This window comes from Oncorhynchus clarkii, chromosome 20 (assembly GCF_045791955.1).
Source record: "Oncorhynchus clarkii lewisi isolate Uvic-CL-2024 chromosome 20, UVic_Ocla_1.0, whole genome shotgun sequence".
Lineage (NCBI taxonomy): Eukaryota > Metazoa > Chordata > Actinopteri > Salmoniformes > Salmonidae > Oncorhynchus > Oncorhynchus clarkii.
The window spans coordinates 10,858,307-10,883,277 of record NC_092166.1 but is presented as its reverse complement, the minus strand read 5'-3'; positions in this window follow the sequence as shown (position 1 = coordinate 10,883,277).

The following is a 24,971-nucleotide window of genomic DNA, read 5'->3' as shown; positions in this document are numbered from 1 at the left end:
TTGAATGAAGAGATGGAGATAAAACTGTCCAATTTGAATGTTTTTTTGCAGCTCGTTCCAGACGCTAGCTGCAGTGAACTGAAATGAGAAACGACCCAGGAATGTATGTGCTTTGGGGAACTTTAACAGCATGTGACTAGCAGAACGGTGTTGTATGTGGAGGATGAGGGCTGCAGTAGATAACTCAGATAGGGGGGAGTGAGGCCTAAGAGAGTTTTATAAATAGGCATCAACACTGGGTCTTGCGACGGGTATACAGAGATGACCAGTTTACAGAGGAGTATAGAGTGCAGTGATGTGTCCTATAAGGAGCATTGGTGGTAAATCTGATGGCCGAATGGTAAAGAACATCTAGCCGCTCGAGAGCACCCTTACCTGCCAATCCATAAATTAAGTCTCCGTAATCTAAAATAGGTAGGATGGTCATCTGAATTTTTCCTCATGTTCCATCCAGTTCGCTTTATTTTTATAATATATTACACTGGATCTTTCTTGAATAAGTTCCTCCATTTCTTTTTGTTTTTCCTCTAACTTATTCTGTGTCTCTATGGTACAGTTTTTATTGCTATCTAACTGTACTGTTAGTCCTTCAATTTCCTTTGTTAACATGGACTCTTGATCTAAATTGATTCTGTTTTATAGATGGGTTGTCACGTCCCGACCTTAGTTCCTTTTTTATGTCTCTGTTTTAGTTTGGTCAGGGCATGAGTTGGGGTGGGCATTCTATGTTTTGTGTTCTATGTTTTCTATTTCTATGTGTTTGGCCTGGTATGGTTCCCAATCAGAGGCAGCTGGCAATCGTTGTCTCTGATTGAGAACCATACTTAGGCAGCCTGTTTTTCCCACTTGAGTTGTGGGTGGTTGTTTTCTGTCTCTCTACCAGACAGGACTATTTTGGTTGTGCGTTTGTTTACTTTGGTCAGTTATCGAATAAATCTAACATGGACACTTACCACGCTGCATCTTGGTCCTCTCCTTCCAACAGCCGTTACATGGGTACTGAATTGCATGGCCTCTAAAGGCACATTTAAAAATGTCCCATACAATAAGAGGATCTGCTGTACCTATGTTATGTCTGAAAAAAGGCAGTTATAAATGATTCTGTCCTAGTTCTAAACAAGTCATCCAGTAGGCTTTGATTAGATTTCCAATATCCTCGCCAAAGTGGAAATTCTGTAAGAGTAATATATATGCCAATTATGTGATGATCCGACAACATTCTGTCCTTTATCAACACTTTAAAGTTTTGGTGCCAGAGAGAATGACATTAGAAGGTAATCAAGACAACTAGCTTGATTAAGCCTCCGCCATGTATATCTCACTAGGTCAGGGTATTTAAGTCTCCATATGTCCACCAATTCCAATATATCCATGACATTCATGATTTCCTTAAATGCCTGAGGGTGATATTTTGTAGTGTGATTTCCTTTCCAGTCCATAGAGGTATTTAAGATCATATTAACATCTCCCACCAAAATAATAGAGTCTAGTGTTGCTTGTAGAGTTGATAAATTCTTAAATATATTTTCAAAGAAGCTTGGATCATCATTATTTTGACCATATAGGTTAATAAGCTGTTTATTGTCTAATAATATATTTAAAATCATCCATCTACCTTGATGATCTGTTTGGACAATTTGCACATTTGGATCAAAATTACTGTTAATTAAAACCATCACTCCTTTTGAATTTCTTTGCCCATGGGAGAAATATATTTCGCCCCCCAAAACTTCATCTAAAATTGTTGAATGAGTTTCCTGTAAACAAAATATATTATATTCCTTCTCTTTTAGCCAGGTAAATGCTGATCGTCTTTTCATATTATCTGCTAAGCCATTACGATTATAACTGTCTATACTTATTTCACCACTTACCATAATGAGACACAACTTTCAATTCAATTTATCAAAATATATGTTTATAAACGTACCATTAAAAAGTAACATGATGATTGAGTGTCTATATAGCTGTACCATGATATTTGCATTGCTACTAAGTAAACCTCCAATTGGTCCCCACTATTCCACCCGCTAAAAGCCCTCCTCATCCCGAGTTGGGTTGTCATCCCAATGCCCGGCAGACCACCCCCGACCCCCCGGATCCCATAGCCCCGGAGAGAGAGGGACCCCTGCTTTGAAAAGAGCACACAGTGCCACCCACAGAACAGAAGTAGAACAACCGCCAAATGCATTTCCATCGCCCTCACCTCGATTTGTATTATATATAGCCATCATAAAATTAATATATTTAAAAAATCCTGTTTATCTTATTTTCCATAATTAGCTATTAATATTTGTATTAATGTAGGCAATTTATGCAAAGGATTTTTACCTCTCATCAGTCTCGCCATTACCAAAATTACATTATGGCAAGCAATTATTATATTAGTAAACAATTATTGTGAATCATCCTATATTGTCCCTAACATATTTTACTCCTTCGCAACAGTTGTGGGATACACACACACCCACACATACACACTCAACCCTTTCCCCCACAATAAACATCGACTCAGATTCTCAACAGTTGCACCATCCCAGAGCCCAACTCAAGAAATGTCTTGATTTACGAATGCATATACAGTTGCAGCTGTATGAGAAGGCCTGCAAAACTGTGCATAAAAATGGGCAGAAATGGGGAGATTTGATTAACCAGCACTGCCACTGCCTGGGTGGGGACACCCCACCGAAATCCCCACCGGCTAGGTACAAGGTTGTCAAGGTTCTCATTAGCAGCTTTGAGAATTCCCTTGTATATTATGCTCTCCCTTCAGGGGGCTTCAGGACCAAACCTGCCAAAGCAGGCTCAGAATCTTGAGGGGGCAGTGCTGCTCTAGAAACTCTCTGACCGCATTTTGGCTTCATACAGGCCACTTACAGCAGGCCCATAAACACAGATAGGGACTTCTCCTTAGTATCTGGGTCGTACAGGTGGGTTTCTAGGGTATAAGGTTGTGGACCGTTTCATCAATATAGGACCATAAATAAATAAATTAGATGTATAATTTATTTTAAAAAATGTAGTTCCCCATGATAGGACAATACATCAATAAATAAGATGTATAATTCATTATGAAATGTATACCCCTCATCTGCACAACATTGAAAGCTCTCTCACAACCCCTGCTCACAGAAATACATTGGTTCTGGGATATTCAACCATTTCCTTTCTCACTCAATGCCACACTTTCCCAAACACCAAAAAACTCACACCACACCATCTATCCCCTGCTCGCCTAGCGTAGTAGTGACTACCGAACGGCACCCTGACTCACCTATTGCTGCTCTTTTGACCCTATGATCACTCGGCTACACAGCTGATGCTCCCTGGACTGTTTGTGCTTCTACACCTGCATTGCTTGCTGTTTGGGGTTTTAGGCTGGGTTTCTGTACAGCACTTTGAGATATCAGCTGATGTACGAAGGGCTATATAAATAAATTTGATTTGATTTTGTTTCAATAACACTGTACCTCATTTTGTTTACCTGTCAGCCCCAGCTTCGAACTCAGGTCCTGTATGTACCTAACTGACCCGCTCTGCCCATTCATCGCCATTTACCTGTCGGCCCCAGCCTCGAACTCAGGTCCTGTATGTACCTAACTGACCCGCTCTGCCCATTCATCGCCATTTACCCGTTGTTGACTTAGCTCTTCTGATCAACACCTGTGATTGCTTTATGCCTCTCTCTAATGTCAATATGCCTTATCTACTGCTGTCTCGGCTAGTTCTTGTCGTTTTATTTCACTGTAGAGCCCTCAGTCCCGCTCAAAATGCCTTAGATAGCTCTTTTGTCTCACCCCACACACAGGCGGAGACCTCACCTGGCTTAACTGGTGCCTCCAGAGATGAAACCTCTCTCATCATCACTCAACGCCAAGGCTTGCTACCACTGTACTCACATCCTACCATACCATTATCTGTACATTATGCCCTGATTCTATTCTACCATGCCCAGAAATCTGCTCCTTTTATTCTCTGTCCCCAATGCACTAGACGACCAGTTCTTATAGCCTTTAGCCGTACCCTTATCCTACTCCTCCTCTGTTCCTCTGGTGATGTAGAGATTAACTCAGGCCCTGTAGCCCCCAGTTCCACTCCTATTCCTCAGGAGCTATCATTTGTCGACTTCTGTAACTGTAAAAGCCTTGGTTTCATGCATGTTAACATCAGAAGCCTCCTCCCTAAGTTTGTTTTATTCACTGCTTAAGCACACTCCGCCAACACTAATGTCCTAGCCGTGTCTGAATTCTGGCTTAGGATGGCCACCAAAAATTCTGAAATGTCCATCCCCAACTACAACATTTTCTGCCAAGATATAGAACTGCCAAAGGGGGTGGAGTTGCAATCTACTTTCCAAAAATAAGTCTCTCACTGTTGCCGCTTGTTATAGACCCCCCTCAGCCCCCAGCTGTGCCCTGGACACCATATGTGAATTCATTGCCCCTCATTTATCTTCAGAGTTTGTACTGTTAGGTGACCTAAACTGGGATATGCTTAACACCCTGGCCATCCTACAATCTAAGCTAGATGCCCCCAATCTCACACAAATTATCAAGGAACCTACCAGGTACAAACCTAAATCCGTAAACACGGGCACCCTCTAAATAAACCTCTGCTGTCTTCAACCAGGATCTCAGCGATCACTGCCTCATTGCCTGCGTCTGTAATGGGTCCGCGGTCAAACGATCACCCCTCATCACTGTCAAACGCTCCCTAAAACACTTCAGCGAGCAGGCCTTTCTAATCGTATGCTGGAAGGATATTGACCTCATTCCGTCAATAGAGGATGCCTGGTTATTCTTTAAAAGTGTTTTCCTCACCATCTTAAATAAGCATGCCCCATTCAAAACATGTAGAACTAGGAATAGATATAGCCCTTGGTTCACTCCAGACTTGACTGCCCTTGACCAGCACAAAAACATCCTGTGGCGTATTGCATTAGCATCGAATAGCCCCCGTGATATGCAACTTTTCAGGGAAGTTAGGAACCAATATACACAGGCAGTTATGAAAGCAAAGGCTAGCTTTTTCAAACAGAAATTTGCATCCTGTAGCACAAACTCCAAAAAGTTCTGGGACACTGTAAAGTCCATGGAGAATAAGAGCACCTCCTCCCAGCTGCCCACTGCACTGAGGCTAGGAAACACTGTCACCACCAATAAATCTACGATAATCGAGAATTTCAAGAAGCATTTTTCTAAGGCTGGCCACGCTTTCCACCTGACTATCCTTATCCTATCAACAGCTCTGCACCCCTCACAGCAACGTGCCCAAGCCTGCCTCATTTCTCCTTCACCCAAATCCAGATAGCTGATGTTCTGAAAGAACTGCAAAATCTGTACCCCTACAAATCAGCTGGTCTAGACAATCTGGACCCTCTCTCTAAAATTATCTGCCGCAATTGTTGCAACTTCTACCAGCCTGTTCAACCTCTCTTTCATCTGAGATCCCAAAAGATTGGAAAGCTGCCGCGGTCATCCCCCTCTTCAAAGGAGGAGACACTCTAGACATAAACTGTTACAGACCTATATCTATCCTACCCTGCCTTTCTAAAGTCTTTGAAAGACAAGTTAACAAACAGATCACCGACCATTTCGAATCCCACCGTACCTTCTCCGCTATGCAAAATGGTTTCAGAGCTGGCCATGGGTGCACCTCAGCCACGCTCAAGGTTCTAAACGACATCATATCCGCCATCGATAAGAGACATTACTGTGCAGCCGTATTCATCGACCTGGCTAAGGCTTTCGACTCTCAATCACCGCATTCTTATCGGCAGACTCAACAGCCTTGGTTTCTCAAATAACTGCATCGCCTGGTTCACCAACTACTTCTCAGATAGAGTTCAGTGTGTCAAATCGGAGGGAATGTTGTCCGGACCTCTGGCAGTCTCTATGGGTGTGCCACAGGGTTCAATTCTCAAGCAAACTCTTTTCTCTGTATATATCAATGATGTCGCTCTTGCTGCTGGTGCTTCTCTGATCCACCTCTATGCAGACGACACCATTCTGTATACTTCTGGCCCGTCATTGGACACTGTGCTAACAAACCTCCAGACGAGCTTCAATGCCATACAACACTCCGTGGCCTCCAACTTCTCTTAAATGCAAGTAAAACTAAATGCATGCTAGCCTCCCGGGTGGCGCAGTGGTTAAGGGCGCTGTACTGCAGCGCCAGCTGTGCCATCAGAGTCCTGGGTTCGCGCCCAGGCTCTGTCGTAACCGGCCGCGACCGGGAGGTCCGTGGGGCGACGCACAATTGGCCTAGCGTCGCCCGGGTTAGGGAGGGCTTGGTCGGTAGAGGTGTCCTTGTCTCATCGCGCACCAGCGACTCCTGTGGCGGGCTGGGCGCAGTGTACGCTAGCCAAGGTGGCCAGGTGCACGGTGTTTCCTCCGGCGCATTGGTGCGGCTGGCTTCCGGGTTGGATGTGCGCTGTGTTAAAGAAGCAGCGGCTTGGTTGGTTGTGTATCGGAGGACGCATGACTTTCAACCTTCGTCTCTCCCGAGCCCGTACGGGAGTTGTAGCGATGAGACAAGATAGTAGCTACTACAACAATTGGATACTACGAAATTTGGGAGAAAAAGGGGTAAAATTCAAAAAAAAAAAACTAAATGCATGCTCTTCAACCGATCGCTGCTTGCACCCGCCTGCCCATCTAGCACTACTACTCTGGACGGTTCTGACTAAGAATATGTGGACAACTACAAATACCTAGGTGTCTGATTAGGCTGTAAACTCTCCTTCCAGAATCACATTAAGCATCTCCAATCCAAAATAATCTAGAATCTGCTTCCTTATTTCACAACAAAGCATCCTTCACTCATGCTGCCAAACATACCCTTGTAAAACTGACCATCCTACCGATCCTTGACTTCGGCGATGTAATTTACAAAATAGCCTCCAACACTCTACTCAGCAAATTGGATTTAGTCTGTCACAGTGCCAACCGTTTTGTCACCAAAGCCCCAAACACTACCCACCACTGCGACCTGTATGCTCTCGTTGGCTGGCCCTCGTTTCATATTCGTCGCCAAACCCATGGGCTCCAAGTCATCTATAAGTCTTTGCTAGGTATAGCCCCACCTTGTCACAGCTCACTGGTCACCATAGCAACACCCACCCGTAGCACAAGCTCCAGCAGGTATATTTCACTGGTCATCCCCAAAGCCAACTCTTCTTTGGCCGCCTTTCCTTCCAGTTCTCTGCTGCCAATGACTGGAACGAATTGCAAAAATCCCTGAAGCTGGAGTCTTATATCTCCCTTACTAACTTTAAGCATCAGCTGTCAGAGCAGCTTACCAATCATTGCACCTGTACACAGCCCATCTGTAAATAGCCCACCCAACTACCTCATCCCCATATTGTTATTTATTTTTCTCCTTTGCACCCCAGTATCTCTACTTGCACATTCATCTTCTGCACATCTATCACTCCAGTGTTAATTGCTAAATTGTAATTATTTCGCCACTATGGCCTATTTATTGCCTTACCTCCCCAATCTTACTACATTTGCACACACTGTATATAGATTTTTCTATTGTATTATTGACTGTATGTTTGTTTATTCCATGTGTAACTCTGTGTTGTTTGTGTTGCACTGCTTTGCTTTATCTTGGCCAGGTCGCAGTTGTAAATGAGAACTTGTTCTCAACTGGCCGACCTGGTTAAATAAAGGTGAAATTAAAAATAAATCCACACATACTGTGCCTTCTGTTTACTGTGTTTTTATCTCCACCGTGTTGAATTAGTGCTTCTGTGTTCCAATTAGTTATATTTGAAGATGGATAGAAAAACTATATTTTTGTTGTTGTATTAAATACAATCCAAAACAGGGCTAGAATTGTATGTTTCATTATATGCCTCCTCTATGACAACTTCGTAATTGTTAAAATAGCCATGGAGTAGTCTTTGTGTCTCTGAACAACTGGTAATCAATATATAGTTTATAGATGACGAGAGCTATGCGTTTCCCTTTCAATCTATTTTCCTTGAAAATTGGATACAGAACTTTACGCCGTTCATGCCTATTTTCGTGCCAGCTAGTCTTTTGCCAAGGCTTTTAACCATTATTTATCTTTAAAGAAAGCTAATTTGCCAACGATTGGGCGTTCAATCCTCTGCCCTCTCTGTCCGAAGTGGTGTACACAATCGAGTTGGATTTTGTCGATAGCTTCAAGTGGGATCTGAAGAGCTGTAAGGAGGAACTCTCACACTACAGATTCAGAAACTTCTCCTTCTTTCTCTTGGATACCTGTAAGTACCAGATTCTCTCTGAATGATCTAGTCTGTTTGTCAAGCTTCTCTCAGATCGACGTTCTCCTTTTGAAGTAACTTTGGTTTCAGTCTTATTGACTGTGTCTTTTAGCTTGTTTGTGTCTTTCTCCAATGTCGCAGCTTTTTCGTCACTCATCTCGAGACTTGCCTTTAACTCTTTTATAAATCATAAATCAAATCAAATCAAATCAAATTTTATTTGTCACATACACATGGTTAGCAGATGTTAATGCGAGTGTAGCGAAATGCTTGTGCTTCTAGTTCCGACAATGCAGTAATAACAAGTAATCTAACTAACAATTCCAAAACTACTGTCTTGTACACAGTGTAAGGGGATAAAGAATATGTACATAAGGATATATGAATGAGTGATGGTACAGAGCAGCATAGGCAAGATACAGTAGATGGTATCGGGTACAGTATGTACAAATGAGATGAGTATGTAAACAAAGTGGCATAGTATAGTATAAAGTGGCTAGTGATACATGTATTACATAAGGATACCGTCGATGATATAGAGTACAGTATATACGTATGCGTATGAGATGAATAATGTAGGGTAAGTAACATTTATATAAGGTAGCATTGTTTAAAGTGGCTAGTGATATATTTACATCATTTCCCATCAATTCCCATTATTAAAGTGGCTGGAGTTGAGTCAGTGTCAGTGTGTTGGCAGCAGCCACTCAGTGTTAGTGGTGGCTGTTTAACAGTCTGATGGCCTTGAGATAGAAGCTGTTTTTCAGTCTCTCGGTCCCAGCTTTGATGCACCTGTACTGACCTCGCCTTCTGGATGATAGCGGGGTGAACAGGCAGTGGCTCGGGTGGTTGATGTCCTTGATGATCTTTATGGCTTTCCTGTGACATCGGGTGGTGTAGGTGTCCTGGAGGGCAGGTAGTTTGCCCCCGGTGATGCGTTGTGCAGACCTCACTACCCTCTGGAGAGCCTTACGGTTGAGGGCGGTGCAGTTGCCATACCAGGCGGTGATACAGCCCGCCAGGATGCTCTCGATTGTGCATCTGTAGAAGTTTGTGAGTGCTTTTGGTGACAAGCCGAATTTCTTCAGCCTCCTGAGGTTGAAGAGGCGCTGCTGCGCCTTCTTCACGATGCTGTCTGTGTGAGTGGACCAATTCAGTTTGTCTGTGATGTGTATGCCGAGGAACTTAAAACTTGCTACCCTCTCCACTACTGTTCCATCGATGTGGATAGGGGGGTGTTCCCTCTGCTGTTTCCTGAAGTCCACAATCATCTCCTTAGTTTTGTTGACGTTGAGTGTGAGGTTGTTTTCCTGACACCACACTCCGAGGGCCCTCACCTCCTCCCTGTAGGCCGTCTCATCGTTGTTGGTAATCAAGCCTACCACTGTTGTGTCGTCCGCAAACTTGATGATTGAGTTGGAGGCGTGCGTGGCCACGCAGTCGTGGGTGAACAGGGAGTACAGGAGAGGGCTCAGAACGCAACCTTGTGGGGCCCCAGTGTTGAGGATCAGCGGGGAGGAGATGTTGTTGCCTACCCTCACCACCTGGGGGCGGCCCGTCAGGAAGTCCAGTACCCAGTTGCACAGGGCGGGGTCGAGACCCAGGGTCTCGAGCTTGATGACGAGCTTGGAGGGTACTATGGTGTTGAATGCCGAGCTGTAGTCGATGAACAGCATTCTCACATAGGTATTCCTCTTGTCCAGATGGGTTAGGGCAGTGTGCAGTGTGGTTGAGATTGCATCGTCTGTGGACCTATTTGGGCGGTAAGCAAATTGGAGTGGGTCTAGGGTGTCAGGTAGGGTGGAGGTGATATGGTCCTTGACTAGTCTCTCAAAGCACTTCATGATGACGGATGTGAGTGCTACGGGGCGGTAGTCATTTAGCTCAGTTACCTTAGCTTTCTTGGGAACAGGAACAATGGTGGCCCTCTTGAAGCATGTGGGAACAGCAGACTGGTATAGGGATTGATTGAATATGTCCGTAAACACACCGGCCAGCTGGTCTGCGCATGCTCTGAGGGCGCGGCTGGGGATGCCATCTGGGCCTGCAGCCTTGCGAGGGTTAACACGTTTAAATGTCTTACTCACCTCGGCTGCAGTGAAGGAGAGACCGCATGTTTTCGTTGCAGGCCGTGTCAGTGGCACTGTATTGTCCTCAAAGCGGGCAAAAAAGTTATTTAGTCTGCCTGGGAGCAAGACATCCTGGTCCGTGACTGGGCTGGGTTTCTTCCTGTAGTCCGTGATTGACTGTAGACCCTGCCACATGCCTCTTGTGTCTGAGCCGTTGAATTGAGATTCTACTTTGTCTCTGTACTGGCGCTTAGCTTGTTTGATAGCCTTGCGGAGGGAATAGCTGCACTGTTTGTATTCGGTCATGTTACCAGACACCTTGCCCTGATTAAAAGCAGTGGTTTGCGCTTTCAGTTTCACACGAATGCTGCCATCAATCCACGGTTTCTGGTTAGGGAATGTTTTAATCGTTGCTATGGGAACGACATCTTCAACGCACGTTCTAATGAACTCGCACACCGAATCAGCGTATTCGTCAATGTTGTTATCTGACACAATACGAAACATCTCCCAGTCCACGTGATGGAAGCAGTCTTGGAGTGTGGAGTCAGCTTGGTCGGACCAGCGTTGGACAGACCTCAGCGTGGGAGCCTCTTGTTTTAGTTTCTGTCTGTAGGCAGGGATCAACAAAATGGAGTCGTGGTCAGCTTTTCCGAAAGGGGGGCGGGGCAGGGCCTTATATGCGTCGCGGAAGTTAGAGTAACAATGGTCCAAGGTCTTTCCTCCCCTGGTTGCGCAATCGATATGCTGATAAAATTTGGGGAGTCTTGTTTTCAGATTAGCCTTGTTAAAATCCCCAGCTACAATGAATGCAGCCTCCGGATAAATTGTTTCCAGTTTGCAGAGAGTTAAATAAAGTTCGTTCAGAGCCATCGATGTGTCTGCTTGGGGGGGGATATATACGGCTGTGATTATAATCGAAGAGAATTCTCTTGGTAGATAATGCGGTCTACATTTGATTGTGAGGAATTCTAAATCAGGTGAACAGAAGGATTTGAGTTCCTGTATGTTTCTTTCATCGCACCATGTCACGTTAGTCATAAGGCATACGCCCCCGCCCCTCTTTTTACCAGAAAGATGTTTTTTCCTGTCTGCGCGATGCGTGGAGAAACCTGTTGGCTGCACCGCTTCGGATTGCGTCTCTCCAGTAAGCCACGTTTCCGTGAAGCAAAGAACGTTACAGTCTCTGATGTCCCTCTGGAATGCTACCCTTGCTCGGATTTCATCAACCTTGTTGTCAAGAGACTGGACATTGGCAAGAAGAATGCTAGGGAGTGGTGCCCGTCTCCGGAGTCTGACCAGAAGACCGCCTCGTTTCCCTCTCTTTCGGAGTCGTTTTTTTGGGTCGCTGCATAGGATCCACTCCGTTGTCCTGTTTGTAAGGCAGAACACAGGATCCGCGTCGCGAAAAACATATTCTTGGTCGTACTGGTGGTGAGTTGATGCTGATCTTATATTCAGTAGTTCTTCTCGACTGTATGTAATGAAACCTAAGATGACCTGGGGTACTAATGTAAGAAATAACACGTAAAAAAACAAAAAACTGCATAGTTTCCTAGGAACACGAAGCGATGCGGCCATCTCTGTCGGCGGCCATCTCTGTCGGCGCCGGAACTGACTAGTTCAAGTAGGACCCAGTTTGTCATTTATTGATTTTAACAGATGGTTTTCAACCTTTACCATTCCCGGTGGTTTAAAAATGTAATTGTCTGTAGAAGAGTCCCGTTATTCATTTTGAAATAGGTTCCCCTGTCTTACTCACAGTCATGTTTGGCTGTTGCTTGTCTTCGTAATATTTGTCAATTAATTTCTCTAGTCTTATAATTTGTTTTGTGTTGTTATCCAGATTGAAGGTTATTACCCAACAGATTGTGTAGTGCTAATATTTAGTCTAACTTACCGAAATAGAATATTACGTTTTTATCTTGAGGTGGTCTACATAACTGTGGTCAGTCCGCCATCTTCAGTAGCAGTAGATGGGCCAGCGTGTACAGTCATGGCCAAAAGTTTTGAGAATGACACAAATATTAATTTCCACAAAGTTTGCTGCTTCAGTGTCTTTAGATTTTTTTGTCAGATGTTAATATGGAATACTGAAGTATAATTACAAGCATTTCATAAGTGTCAAAGACTTTTATTGTCAATTACATGAAGTTGATGAAAAGAGACAATATTTGCAGTGTTGACCCTTCTTTTTCAAGACCTCTGCAATCCGCCCTGGCATGCCGTCAATTAACTTCTGGGTCTTGCATAATCAATGCTTGGAGTTTGGCAGAATTTGTGGATTTTGTTTGTCCATCCACCTCTTGAGGATTGACCACAAGTTCTCAATGGGATTAAGGTCTGGGGAGTTTCCTGGCAATGGACCCAAAATATTGATGTTTTGTTCCCCGAGCCACTTAGTTATCACTTTTGCCTTATGGCAAGGTGCTCCATCATGCTGGAAAAGGCATTGTTCGTCACCAAACTGTTCCTGGATGGTTGGGAGAAGTTGCTCTCGGAGGATGTGTTGGTACCATTCTTTATTCATGGCTGTGTGCTTAGGCAAAAATTGTGAGTGAGCCCACTCCCTTGGCATGACACAGGACTGATGTTTTTTTCTGCTTTTTTCAGGATGCCCCAAACAATCGGAAAGGGGATTCATACCTTTGCAGAACATTAGTCTATCCCTGATGTTTTTCCTGGAGAGAAGTGGCTTCTTTGCTTCCCTTCTTGACACCAGGCCATCCCCCAAAAGTCTTCGCCTCACTGTGCGTGCAGATGCACTCACACCTGCCTGCTGCCATTCCTGAGCAAGCTCTGTACTTGTGGTGCCCCGATCCCGCAGCTGAATCAACTTTAGGAGACGGTCCTGGCGCTTGCTGGACTTTCTTGGGTGCCCTGAAGCCTTCTTCACAACAATTGAACCGCTCTCCTTGAAGTTTTTGATGATCCGATAAATGGTTGATTTAGGTGCAATCTTACTGGCAGCAATATCCTTGCCTGTGAAGCCCTTTTTGTGCAAAGCAATGATGATGGCACGTGTTTCCTTGCAGGAACCATGGTTGACAGAGGAAGAACAATGATTCCAAGCACCACCCTCCTTTTGAAGCTTCCAGTCTGTTATTCGAACTCAATCAGCATGACAGAGTGATCTCCAGCCTTGTCCTCGTCAACACTGAGAGAATCACTGACATGATGTCAGCTGGTCCTTTTGTGGCAGGGCTGAAATGCAGTGGAAATGTTTTTTTGAGATTCATTTAATTCGCATGGCAAAGAGGGACTTTGCAATTAATTGCAAATCATCTGATCACTCTTCATAACATTCTGGAGTATATGCAAATTGCCGTCATACAAACTGAGGCAGCAGACTTTGTGAAAATGTATATTTGTGTCATTCTCAAAACTTTTGGCCACGACTGTACATCAGAAGTATTAAAATCAGGGCACGGCAGAGGCCAGGGAGAGATCTGCAGTGTTGATTTTTTATGACATTTTAACGTGCATCAGATGGCAACAAGATCATATTGTACAGCAATTTCATTAGATAACATGAATGCAAAGCCGGTGAGAGGTGGTTAGAATAGGATGGGAGGCCAAGAGTCTGTGTATCCAATTGAGAGTCCGAGTCCCGAGTGTGGGAACAAACATATTCAATCCCACGGTTGGGTAAACAAGCAAGTTCATAGTCAACAAAGCACTCAGGAGTCATGAGACACATAGCATAAATCACAAGAAAAAAATATAATGACTTGGGGCTAGCCATTGTAAGTTCAAGAAGTCACTTACCCCAACAAAATAATTTGATAGAGTAGCTCTCTATGAGTCCAGTAGGTTATAAAAGTATGTGTTTAAATAAATAAATATCAGGCCTATACTAGTTAATTAAAGCGTTTGAGTAAGCTCAAATAATAAATGAATAATAACAAATAATAATAATTAATAATAACAAGTTAATTAGCCTAGCTAAAATTCCTATCAGTTGCTTCTCTAACACTCTGTCACAGCAGACATGGACCAATACAGTGAGGCAGACAGAGGCAGTGAACAATGTCCTGTGTTACAGGATAACCAGTGAAGTTTACCTTAAAGGACACATTTAGAGGGAGCTGCTCTGTCAACAATCACATTTGTCTAGTACTTGAAAAAGTAGGGTCTGTTCCATCTCATGATTTATAATCAGGGTGGAAAAAAAAACATGGTTTGTAGATGTGTGATTTATGTAATGGAAAGGTTGAGCATCACATACAGTACCAGTCAAAAGTTTGGACACATGTACTCATTCAAGGGTTTTTCTATATTTTTACAATTTCCTGCATTGTAGAATAATAGTGAAGACATCAAAACTATGAAATAACCCATATGGAATCATGTGTAAGCAAAAAAGTGTTAAACAAATCAATATACTTTTTATATTTTATATTCTTCTAAGTGACCACCCTTTGCCTTGATGACAGCTTTACACAATCATTCTCTCAACCAGCTTCATGAGGAATGCTTTTCCAACAGTCTTGAAGGAGTTCCCACATATGCTGAGCACTTGTTGGCTGCTTTTACTTCACTCTGCGGTCCAACTCATTCCAAACCATATCAATTGGGTTGAGGTCGGGTGATTGTGGAGGCCAGGTCATGTGATGCAGCACTCCATCACACTCATTATTGGTCAAATAGCCCTTACACAGCCTGGAGGTGTGTTTTGGGTCATTCCAGCAAAATGCTGTGGTAGCCATGCTGGTGTGCCTTGAATTTTAAATAAACCACAGACGGTGTCCCAGCAAAACACCCCCATACTCTCACACCTCTTCCTCCATGCTTCACGGTGGGAACCACACATGTGGAGATCATCCGTTCACCTACTCTGAGTCTCACAAGACATGGCGGTTGGAACCAGAAATCTCAAATTTGGATTCATTAGACCAAAGGACAGATTTCCACTGGTATAATGTCCACTGCTCGTGCTTCTTGGCCTAAGCAAGTTTCTTCTTCTTCTTGGTGTCCTTTAGTAGTGTTTTTTTTGTTGCAGCAATTCGACCATGAAGGCCTGATTCACGTAGTCTCCTCTGAACAGTTGATGTTGAGATGTGTCTGTTACTTGAACTCTGTGAAGCATTTATTTTGGGCTGCAATCGAGATGCAGTTAACTCTAATGAACTAATCCTCTGCAGCAGAGGTAACTCTGGGTCTTCCTTTCCTGTGGCGGTCCTCATGAGGGTTAGTTTCCTCCTAGCGCTTGATGGCTTTTGCCACTGCCCTTGAAGACCTTCATCTCTTAAAGAAATTATGGACTGTCGTTTCTCTTTTCTTATTTGAGCTGTTCTTGCCATAATATGGACTTAGTCTTTTACCAAATATGGCTATCTTCTTCTGTATACCACCCCTACCTTGTACTGATTGGATAAATTCCACAAATGAACTTTTAACAAGGCACACCTGTTAATTGAAATGCATTCCAGGTGACAACCTCATGAAGCTGGTTGAGAGAATGTCAAGAGTGTTCAAAGCTGTCATCAAGGCAAAGGGTGGCTACTTTGAAGAATATTTTTTTAACACTTTTTTGGTTACTACATGATTCCATATGTATTATTTAATAGTTTCATGTAGAAAAACAAAGAAAACCCCTGAAATGAGCAGGTGTATCCAAACTTTTGACTGGTACTGTATTTCCACCTTTATACATCAGTACAATAACCTTGTTATGTTACAGCCTTATTCTAAAATGTATTTAAAACAAAAAATCCCCTCAATCTACACACAATACCCCATAATGACAAAACAAAAACAGGTTTTTAGATTTTATGGCAAATTTATGAAGATAAAAAAGCAGAAATATCACATTAACATAAGTATTCATACTTTGTTGAAGCACCTTTGATTACAGCTGTCATGACTGCCGAAGTCGAAGCCTCTCCTTGTTCGGGCGGTGCTCGGCGGTCGACGTCACCGGTCTTCTAGCCGTCATTGATCCATTTTTCATTTTCCATTGGTTTTGTCTTGTCTTCCTACACACCTGGTTTCAATCCCATTCATTACCTGTTGTGTATTTAACCCTCTGTTTCCCCTCTTGTCTTTGTCAGAGATGGTTTGTTATTCAGTGTTGTATTGAGTTTGTATTGGTGGGCGGCGGGTCCTCGTACCCATTTTGTTATTTGTTACATTTAGTGTTTGGAGTATGTTTTTGTTATTAAATAACTACATTACACTCAGTTTGATTCTCCTGCACCTGACTTCCCTGCCACCTATACACACGACTCTGACAACAGCCTCGAGTCTTCTTGGGTATGTTGCTACAAGCTTGGCACACCTGTATTTGGGGAGTTTATAGACCTTGAAAGAGATTCTAGTTGTTAGAAAACTTTTTGTTATCACTTTTTGAGAACAAGTCTTCTCACTCACATCTACCCCAACCCTGCCTGCACTGACACCTGTCTCCTTACGGTTGCTTGCCTCATCACAGCAAACATGGACATTTACACTGAGTGTACAAAACTACGGCAATCCATCCTAATATATTCAGTTGCACCCCCTTTTGCCCTCAGAACAGCCTCAATTCGTCGGCGCATGGCCCATGTTGACTCCAATGCCTCACACAGTTGTGTCAAGTTGGTTGAATGTCCTTTGGGTGGTGGACCATTCTTGATACACAAGGGAAACTGTTGAGCATGAGAAACCTAGCAGCATTGCATTGACACACTCAAACCGGTTCGCCTGCCACCTACTACCATACACCGTTCAAATCACTTATCTTTTGTCTTGCCCATTCACCATCTGAATGGCACATATACACAAGTCCTTGTCTCAACTGTCTCAAGGTTGAAATATTTGTTTTACCTATCTCTTCCCCGTCATCTACACTGATTGAAGGGGATTTAACAAGTGACATCAAGAAGGGATCATAGCTTTCACCTGGATTCACCTGGTCAGTCTTTTTCATGGAATGAGCAGGTATTCCTAATGTTTCGTACACTCCGTGTACAGTGAACCAGACAGAGACATTGAACAATAACCTGTGTCACTGGATAACATATTAAGTTTCCTTTTAATAAGGAAACATTTAAAGTGAGTGGCTGTGTCAACGATCCCATTTGACCAGGACTACATGATTTCTTTAAGCTATCCACAATGTAAATGTAGGGCCTGGTTCCATCTCATCAATTTGAACCTGGGTAAAGAAAGAGATGAGAATATTTTATGATCGCTGAAGGAAGAGAGGGCAGAGTATTATGTCATGTGTCTGTACATGACTGGTTTCCACATGTTTTGTTGCCATTATTAGTGCTTTTTGAGGTTGGTTCGGTTTTGGTTGATTTATGAATAAATATCACGGTTTTCGATTTCAAATATTTTTTTTAGGTATTAAATGCACTATGCATTATGTGGGTTGAATGCTATAACACAGATTACAATTAATACAAGTCCCATGACGGTAGTGACTGCCCGTTACTGCATATCACTTATTATAATCTGGATGGTTCGAACCCTGAACACTGATTGGCTCAAAGCCATGGTGTATGAGACCATATACCACGGCTATGACAAAACATTTATGTTTACTGCTCTAATTACGTAGGTAACCAGTTTATAATAGCAATAAGGCACCTCTGGGGTTTGTGGTATGGTTTATTGGCCATATATTGGCCATATACCACACCCATTCGTGTGTTATTGCTTAATTAACAATAATTTACTTCAATAAAATATTTGTTTAATTACAGTTCATCTTTATAGAGCTGCTGCGCATTCTGTCTGACAAAAATCACAATTTTAGTAGTTATTCAAAGTAAATAAACTTTTATGACTACTGAATATCAACTATCAATCACTTAGAACCTATCTATATTTTCAGACAGGCGAAGCAGCTCCTTCCGTCCTGCGTTCTCTCTTCTCTTATGTTTTTCTGGATGTCGAGCCCCCATTTTCCATACTTGATGCATATGTGCTGCACTTTTCATCTTGCTAAAAAACTAGCTAGTTGGAGTCTACTTGCTTTTGTACCGATACACGGTAAAACAACACATAAGTTAAAATATTTAACTAATGCGGTACACAGAACGCACCGCAGCCCAGTGCTGCACCCCCAACAGAGCCTTGCAGACTGCTCCATTGAAAATGTATGACTTCCACCAGAACACAAAGAGAGTGATGCATCTGGTGGACATGAGGCATCAGTCTCAGTGTCTGCTCCGCACAGGCCGGACAAGTTTAAGCAGGAATGGATTATGGTCATTGTACTTAACTGCCAGGTCGCATTTGTAAATGAGAACTTGTTCTCAACTGTCCTACCTGGTTAAATAAAGGTGAAATAATTTCATCCTTCTCTAGCCTACTATTAAATACATTATCTTTTTCAACGGGTTTCCATTTCATGACATGCCAAAGCTGCAACAGTGGGTAGAAAATATCAGGTGGATGTATTGGGAACCCACCCCACACTCAACTCTGTGCCCTTCACTTTGAAGATGAGTGTTTTTGACCGTGGTGACATGGGAAGAGTCAGCCTCACTAGACTACTGTGCCCACCATTGTGTCCTTTTCCAGATCATCTACAAAAGCGATCACAAGACCCCAGGGAAAAACAAAGGAGTAAGGTAAGTACAGAGGTAATTGGCCACGTTTATCATGCTACACATGATCACAGGTACAGACACACGCATACGCAAACAAGCGTACATTGTAATATTGTTGTATGGTGGTATTATACATTTTGTTTTGTACATTTCTGTATTGTAGATATGTAGCGGTGTAGTAATGTTATCTGATGTACTGTTTTATCTTTTGTTTTATGTGTAATGTAAGTGCCTATAATGTGTTTGGACCCCAGGAAGAGTGGCTACAAGGCAGCAGCTAATGGGGATCCTTAATAAATACAAATACACAAACTGTGCTGAGGTTGAGGATCTTGATGGGGTAGCTGATAATGACGAAGCGACATCACTGTGATACTGGGTAGGCATGAGGATATTACATTTGTGTCAGATGTATGCTTACATCACAATGATATATCTGTGACGGTGGATGTATGTGAGGAAAATGTGGTGTCAGACTGTATCGATCGTGGTTATGCCGATGGAATTATGGTTATGTGATGGAATTACCCAGAACACTGAAGCGTAACTTGAGGTCAGTAGGAGACAAACTGTAAACATTTAGAAATAAGTTAAAAATTGTAGAAGGAAAAAACTAATTTTCACTTTGTTACATTTAGATTTGTTGAATGTGCACCAAGGACGGCATCCTTCGTTCCACTGGTCTCTTTACTGCATGTTATGTTCTTAACTAACATCGTCTTTGTCTGCTGACAACCCACTCATTGTCGGTACCTTGACGCGGTGAGTGGGGTTCAAACCAAGACAGACCATTCATTTATAATTTCTTTAAAATGCTCACATAATCACCTGTGTGTGTGTGTGCCCTTTCCCTCTCCCTTCTGCAGGTGTGACTGTCACAGTGCAACTATTCAACATGACAGAGTGAGTAGTTATTGGAAATTGAGTGTGAATTGAACTATGAACTATGAATACTGCTCCGGTGTTAATGTTATTGTGTGCCACTGGATGTGCTGTGTTTTGGTAGCTTTCATTATATTCAGGTGACCTGACTCGGACGCAGTGGCAGCCCTACCCACCTGGTGGCCTGTAATTGGCTGGTATCTTATCTGCAATAAGAATGGAGGCAACAGAGACAATGGCAGGACGCCTCCCAGGAGGAAGCCCTGTAAAGAGGGCCATATTTTATCCATACTTCCTCATTGGCGTGACTGTCATGTACCGTTTCTGTTCACATGCCACTTATCTGATATCCTCGTGTGTATTCCAGTCTCATGACACCCAAAGCAACACTGCCACCACTGCTGCACCTTCAGACAACCCTTCACTAGCTACTCACGTAAACAGGGATGACCTTTTCATATTCCTTCATTAGTGTGACAGCTAACGTTGTTAATCACATGCCATTTATCCTATTCCACTTGTGTGTTCTAGGCTGCCTGTCGTGATTTATTTAAAATTCAATGAACACTTAACCAGCATGGCTACCACAGCATTCTGCAGCTATATGCCATCCTATCTGGTTTGCGTTTAGTGGGACTATCATTTGTTTTTCAACAGGACAATGACCTATCACACCTCCAGTCTGTAAGGGCTATTTGACCAAGAAGGAGAGTGATGGAGTGCTGCAAGAGATGACCTGGCCTCCACAATCACCCATCTCTACCCAATTGAGATGGTTTGGGATGAGTTGGACTGCAGAGTGAAGGAAAAGAAGCCAAGAAGTGCTCAGCATATGTGGGAACTCCTTCAAGACTGTTGGAAAAACATTCTGGGTTCTGCTGGTTGAGAGAATACCAAGAGTATGCAAAGCTGTCAAGGCAAATGGTAACTACTTACTAACTACTATATAAAATATATTTTGATTTGTTTAACACTTTTTTTGGTTACTACATGATTCCATATGTGTTATTTCATAGTTGGGATGTCACTATTATTCTACAATGTAGAAAAAAGTTTTAAAAAAATTAAAAAAAAAGGAAAAATCCTTGAATAAGTAGGTGTCCAAACGTTTGACTAGTACTGTAGATTTAAAAAACTACCAGCCACTCAGATTTGTTATCCCCCTCCCCCCACACAAAACAAAAAGATGAGTCTGCTTTCTAATGTTTCTAAAACAGGAAATGTATTACTAGTAAGAAGTAATGTATTATTGCTTCATTTTTGTGATATTTTAATCATTGTATGTTCAATTAAATAATTTAGATACAATAGTAAAAACAGATTAACAGTTCTACAACTGAACATCAAGAATCAACAAAGTGCCTACCCTGCCATTTTTATAAGGAGTACATGATGTGATCATAAGTAGAAATATAGAAGTACACTAATAAATCTACGAGAACAATTCAAGTATTTGAGTATGTTAACTAAAAGTGAATGAATAACATTTTTCGTGGGTAATCCATGCTTACTCAAGCACTATCAGTAGGTGGGACAAAAATGTTCCGCTGCTGGCTGTTACCGTGGTAACTTGGGCACTTGCTTGTCTGTGATGGACTGTGTTGCCATGTTTGAGATTTTCGGGCGAATTGGGCTACATTGAAAACGATGTCACGGGTGAAAATATATTGGTCGCGGGTTGCATTTTTTTGTGGTTATTTCTAAGTTGCACCGTGGCCGCTGTGGCATTTCTCATAAAAGTATATATATTTGACTGTATATTTGAGTGATGGTTTAGTTTATTATTAAAGATCTGACCATGAACGCCTTGAAATCTACATGTTCATTATTTTGTTAAAAATATTTTCCAGAGTAATCGAATCAATTTCATTTGTCAATTTAGCTAAAATATGCATCACCTCAATACAAAAATTATTAGGCTAGTTGATTTGCAGCCAGATACCATTACTGTGTAGTTATGCCTATTTCTCACATCAATACAGGCACAAGGGCTTTTTTTGTTGGAGGTAGCCCTATTCAGAGATGAGGTAGCCTAGGTCTCTAGTGGCGCATTCAAAACAACTCGGAACTCGGCAATCTCTGACTTGAAAAACAGTGCAATTACCACATTCAGACACTTTGGAGAAGTTGAAAGGACACTTGTGTACCCTACATACCCCATAACACCACCACAATGTTTGAGTGAGGTTGATATGGTAAAAATGTTGTTTTTATACTGAACAAATAGCATTTAGGGATTGCAAATATATAATAGCACTGGAATGATCTAATTTACAGACATATGCCGCTTTGGAGAGGTTTAGGGACACTTGGAAACGTCCCGTGACCACACTTGATACCACTTACTAAAGTATCTGTCCATTTCTAGTTAAGTCTATCAATCCCATTTTTCTTCTGATATTGTTCACATGTTGTGGAGGCCATTTGATGTGTTTCCAGCTCGAATCATCATTGATCTTGTGTATTCAGAACTATGTAACCCAAATCTATCTTCTGATCATTTCCCAGATGTCCTCTTTCCAAATATTCCAAGTTTTTGCATGTCAGAATCATGTGATTATACAGGAATAGCAGTTACATTGGGGTATGTCTATTTACATGAAAATCTACATTTTCACCTGTCAAATTTGTTATGTCAGTTGGGTTGATGAGGGAGGTAAGGAATGGTCCCAGGAAAAGATGAGAGAGGTGAGTTGTGAGAGAAACTCCAGGGTGCTGTCATGACCACTGGAGTCATACACCTTAACAGTACCTACCTGGCAGCGGAGGTTACTTACCGGGATCCAGTGGTTAGCCTTGAGATTGACTATTTGGAGAAACTCCTGGGCCAGTGTGTTGGTACTGCTGATAGCATGGCGATGCCGCCTATTACGAGGTAGTTTGTCCCCGGTGATGTGTTGGGCAAACCACACCATGCTCTGGAGAGCCCTACGGTTGCGGGCGGTGCAGTTGCCGTACCAGGCGGTGATACAGCCCTACAGGATGCTCTCAATTGTGCATCTGTAAAAGTTTGTGAGGGTTTTAGGTGCCAAGTCTAAGAATTTGTTCTTAACTGACTTGTCTAGTTAAATAAAGGATAAATTAAAAAAACTACGTACCAGATGCTGAATCTTAAAGGGGCCGGCAGTAACTAAGGTAAATAAAAGAGGCCGTCAGTAACTAAGGTAAATAAAATACATTATTATGTGTACTGTGTTCTTTGACAAAGACTAACTGATATTGCTCCTCGTTACTTTATTGCCTACTGTTTATGTCCCGTGTATCTCAGTTGGTAGAGCATGGAGCTTACTTGTGGGTTCGATTCCCACGGGGGGACCAGTATGAAAATGTATGCACTCACAACTGGAAGTCGCTCTGGATAAGAGCGTCTGCTGAATGACAAACATGTAAATGCCAGAGAAAATACGTTTTCTTCCCCTGTAGCCTCAGAACTCAACAGTAAGGAGCGTGTCCTCTTCCTGCCTGCAACTTCTCTAGCCTGGTGGTTCAGCGTTCTAAGGCACTATATCGCAGTGCTAGTAGGCGTCACGACAGACCCAGGTTCGATCCTGGGCTGTATCACAACCGGCCGTGATGGGGAGTCCCATAGAGTGGCGCACAATTGGCCCAGCGCCATCCGGGTTAAGGAGGGTTTGGCAGCGGGGGCTTTACAAGTAGGTCATCATTGTAAATACAAATTTGTTCTTAACTGACTAGCCTAGTTAAATAAAGGTTAAATAAATACAAAATGTGCGGCATGACAATGATAGAGAAGTTGGCACGTATACAATATTGAACCGGGTCTAGAGCAGTGTCTAGTTCATTCCTAGGAGTTACGGGGCGGAGAACTGCCTGAGGTCTTGAACTCAGAGTCAACGTTAATAAAACATTACATGGTGGTTGTGTGTTTGCTGGAGATCATCCCATTCAGAGGTTCCAAAAAGGCCAGACCTGCATGATTACATGGCAGCCATGGAAATGGATAAACCAGAATAAATACAATTTGATTTAAAAAACAACCCCTTACAAAAAAATAAACCTCTCTGCATAGCGTGGTTGTGTGTTTGCTGGAGACCATCGGCTGCGGAGAGCGTGATTACACAGTCATCCAGACCAGCTGATGCTCTCATGCATGTTTCAGTGTTACTTGCCTCGAAGCAAGTATAGAAGTTATTTAGCTCATCTGGTAGGCTTGTGTCACTGGACTCAGGTACATAAAAATGGTCCCCATGAGTTAATCTGACTAGGTAAAGGGCCTCATTGCCCAAATCAATATGACACATAGCCTGGCAGTTATACTAGACTGAACGCTACGTTCACCACTGGTCTGGTTTAACCAGGCTAAGTATAACGTATCACGACTAGAAATTCCATAAAACTTATGCAAGAACCCCCTATTAAGTCTAGAGCTTCTAAGAAATGATGCAGGCTAGAGAAGTTGCAGCCAGGAAGAGGACACGCTCCTTACTGTGATTTCACTCTGCCCAGTAGGACTATGAGTGCCTGCAAACACAAGTCTTGTTATCTCCACTCACCCTCAGTTCTGTACATAGTTACGTGTATTCAATCACTAGGTCTTAATCCTGTGCTGCAACGCCAGACTACGACTGGCTGTCACGTCATTTAGCCACAATTAGGGTGCCGGCTGAGACCCTTGTTTTTTGGTATGTTTATTTTATTTATGTAACATTTGATTTATGCAGTCGAGTCAACATTTATTTATCCAGGCAAGTTAATTCACTTATATTTACAGTGATGGCCTGGCCATTAAGTGGCTTCCGTCGGTACTTGAGACAACAGGAAAACAGGAAGAGAGAAACATAGGATCATTTCTCAGAAGCTCTAGACTTAATAGGGGGTTCTTGCATAAGTTTTATGGAATTTCTAGTCGTGATACATTTATACAGTATAAATAATATGGGAATAGTCATATTTTTACATCCATTTTCATGTATGTGCGTCCCCTCCTGTACTCCCTGTTCACTCATGACTGCACAGCCAGGCACATCTCCAACACCATCATTAAGTTTGCTGATGACACAACAAACAGTGGTAGGCCTGATCACTGACAACGATTAGACAGTGTATAGGGAAGAGGTCAGAGACCTGACCGTGTGGTGCCAGGACAACAACCTCTCCCTCAACGTGATGAAGACAAAGGAGTGCACTACGGGAAAAGGAGGACCGAGCACGCCCACATTCTCATTGACGGGGATGTAATGGAGCAGGTTGAGAGCTTCCTGT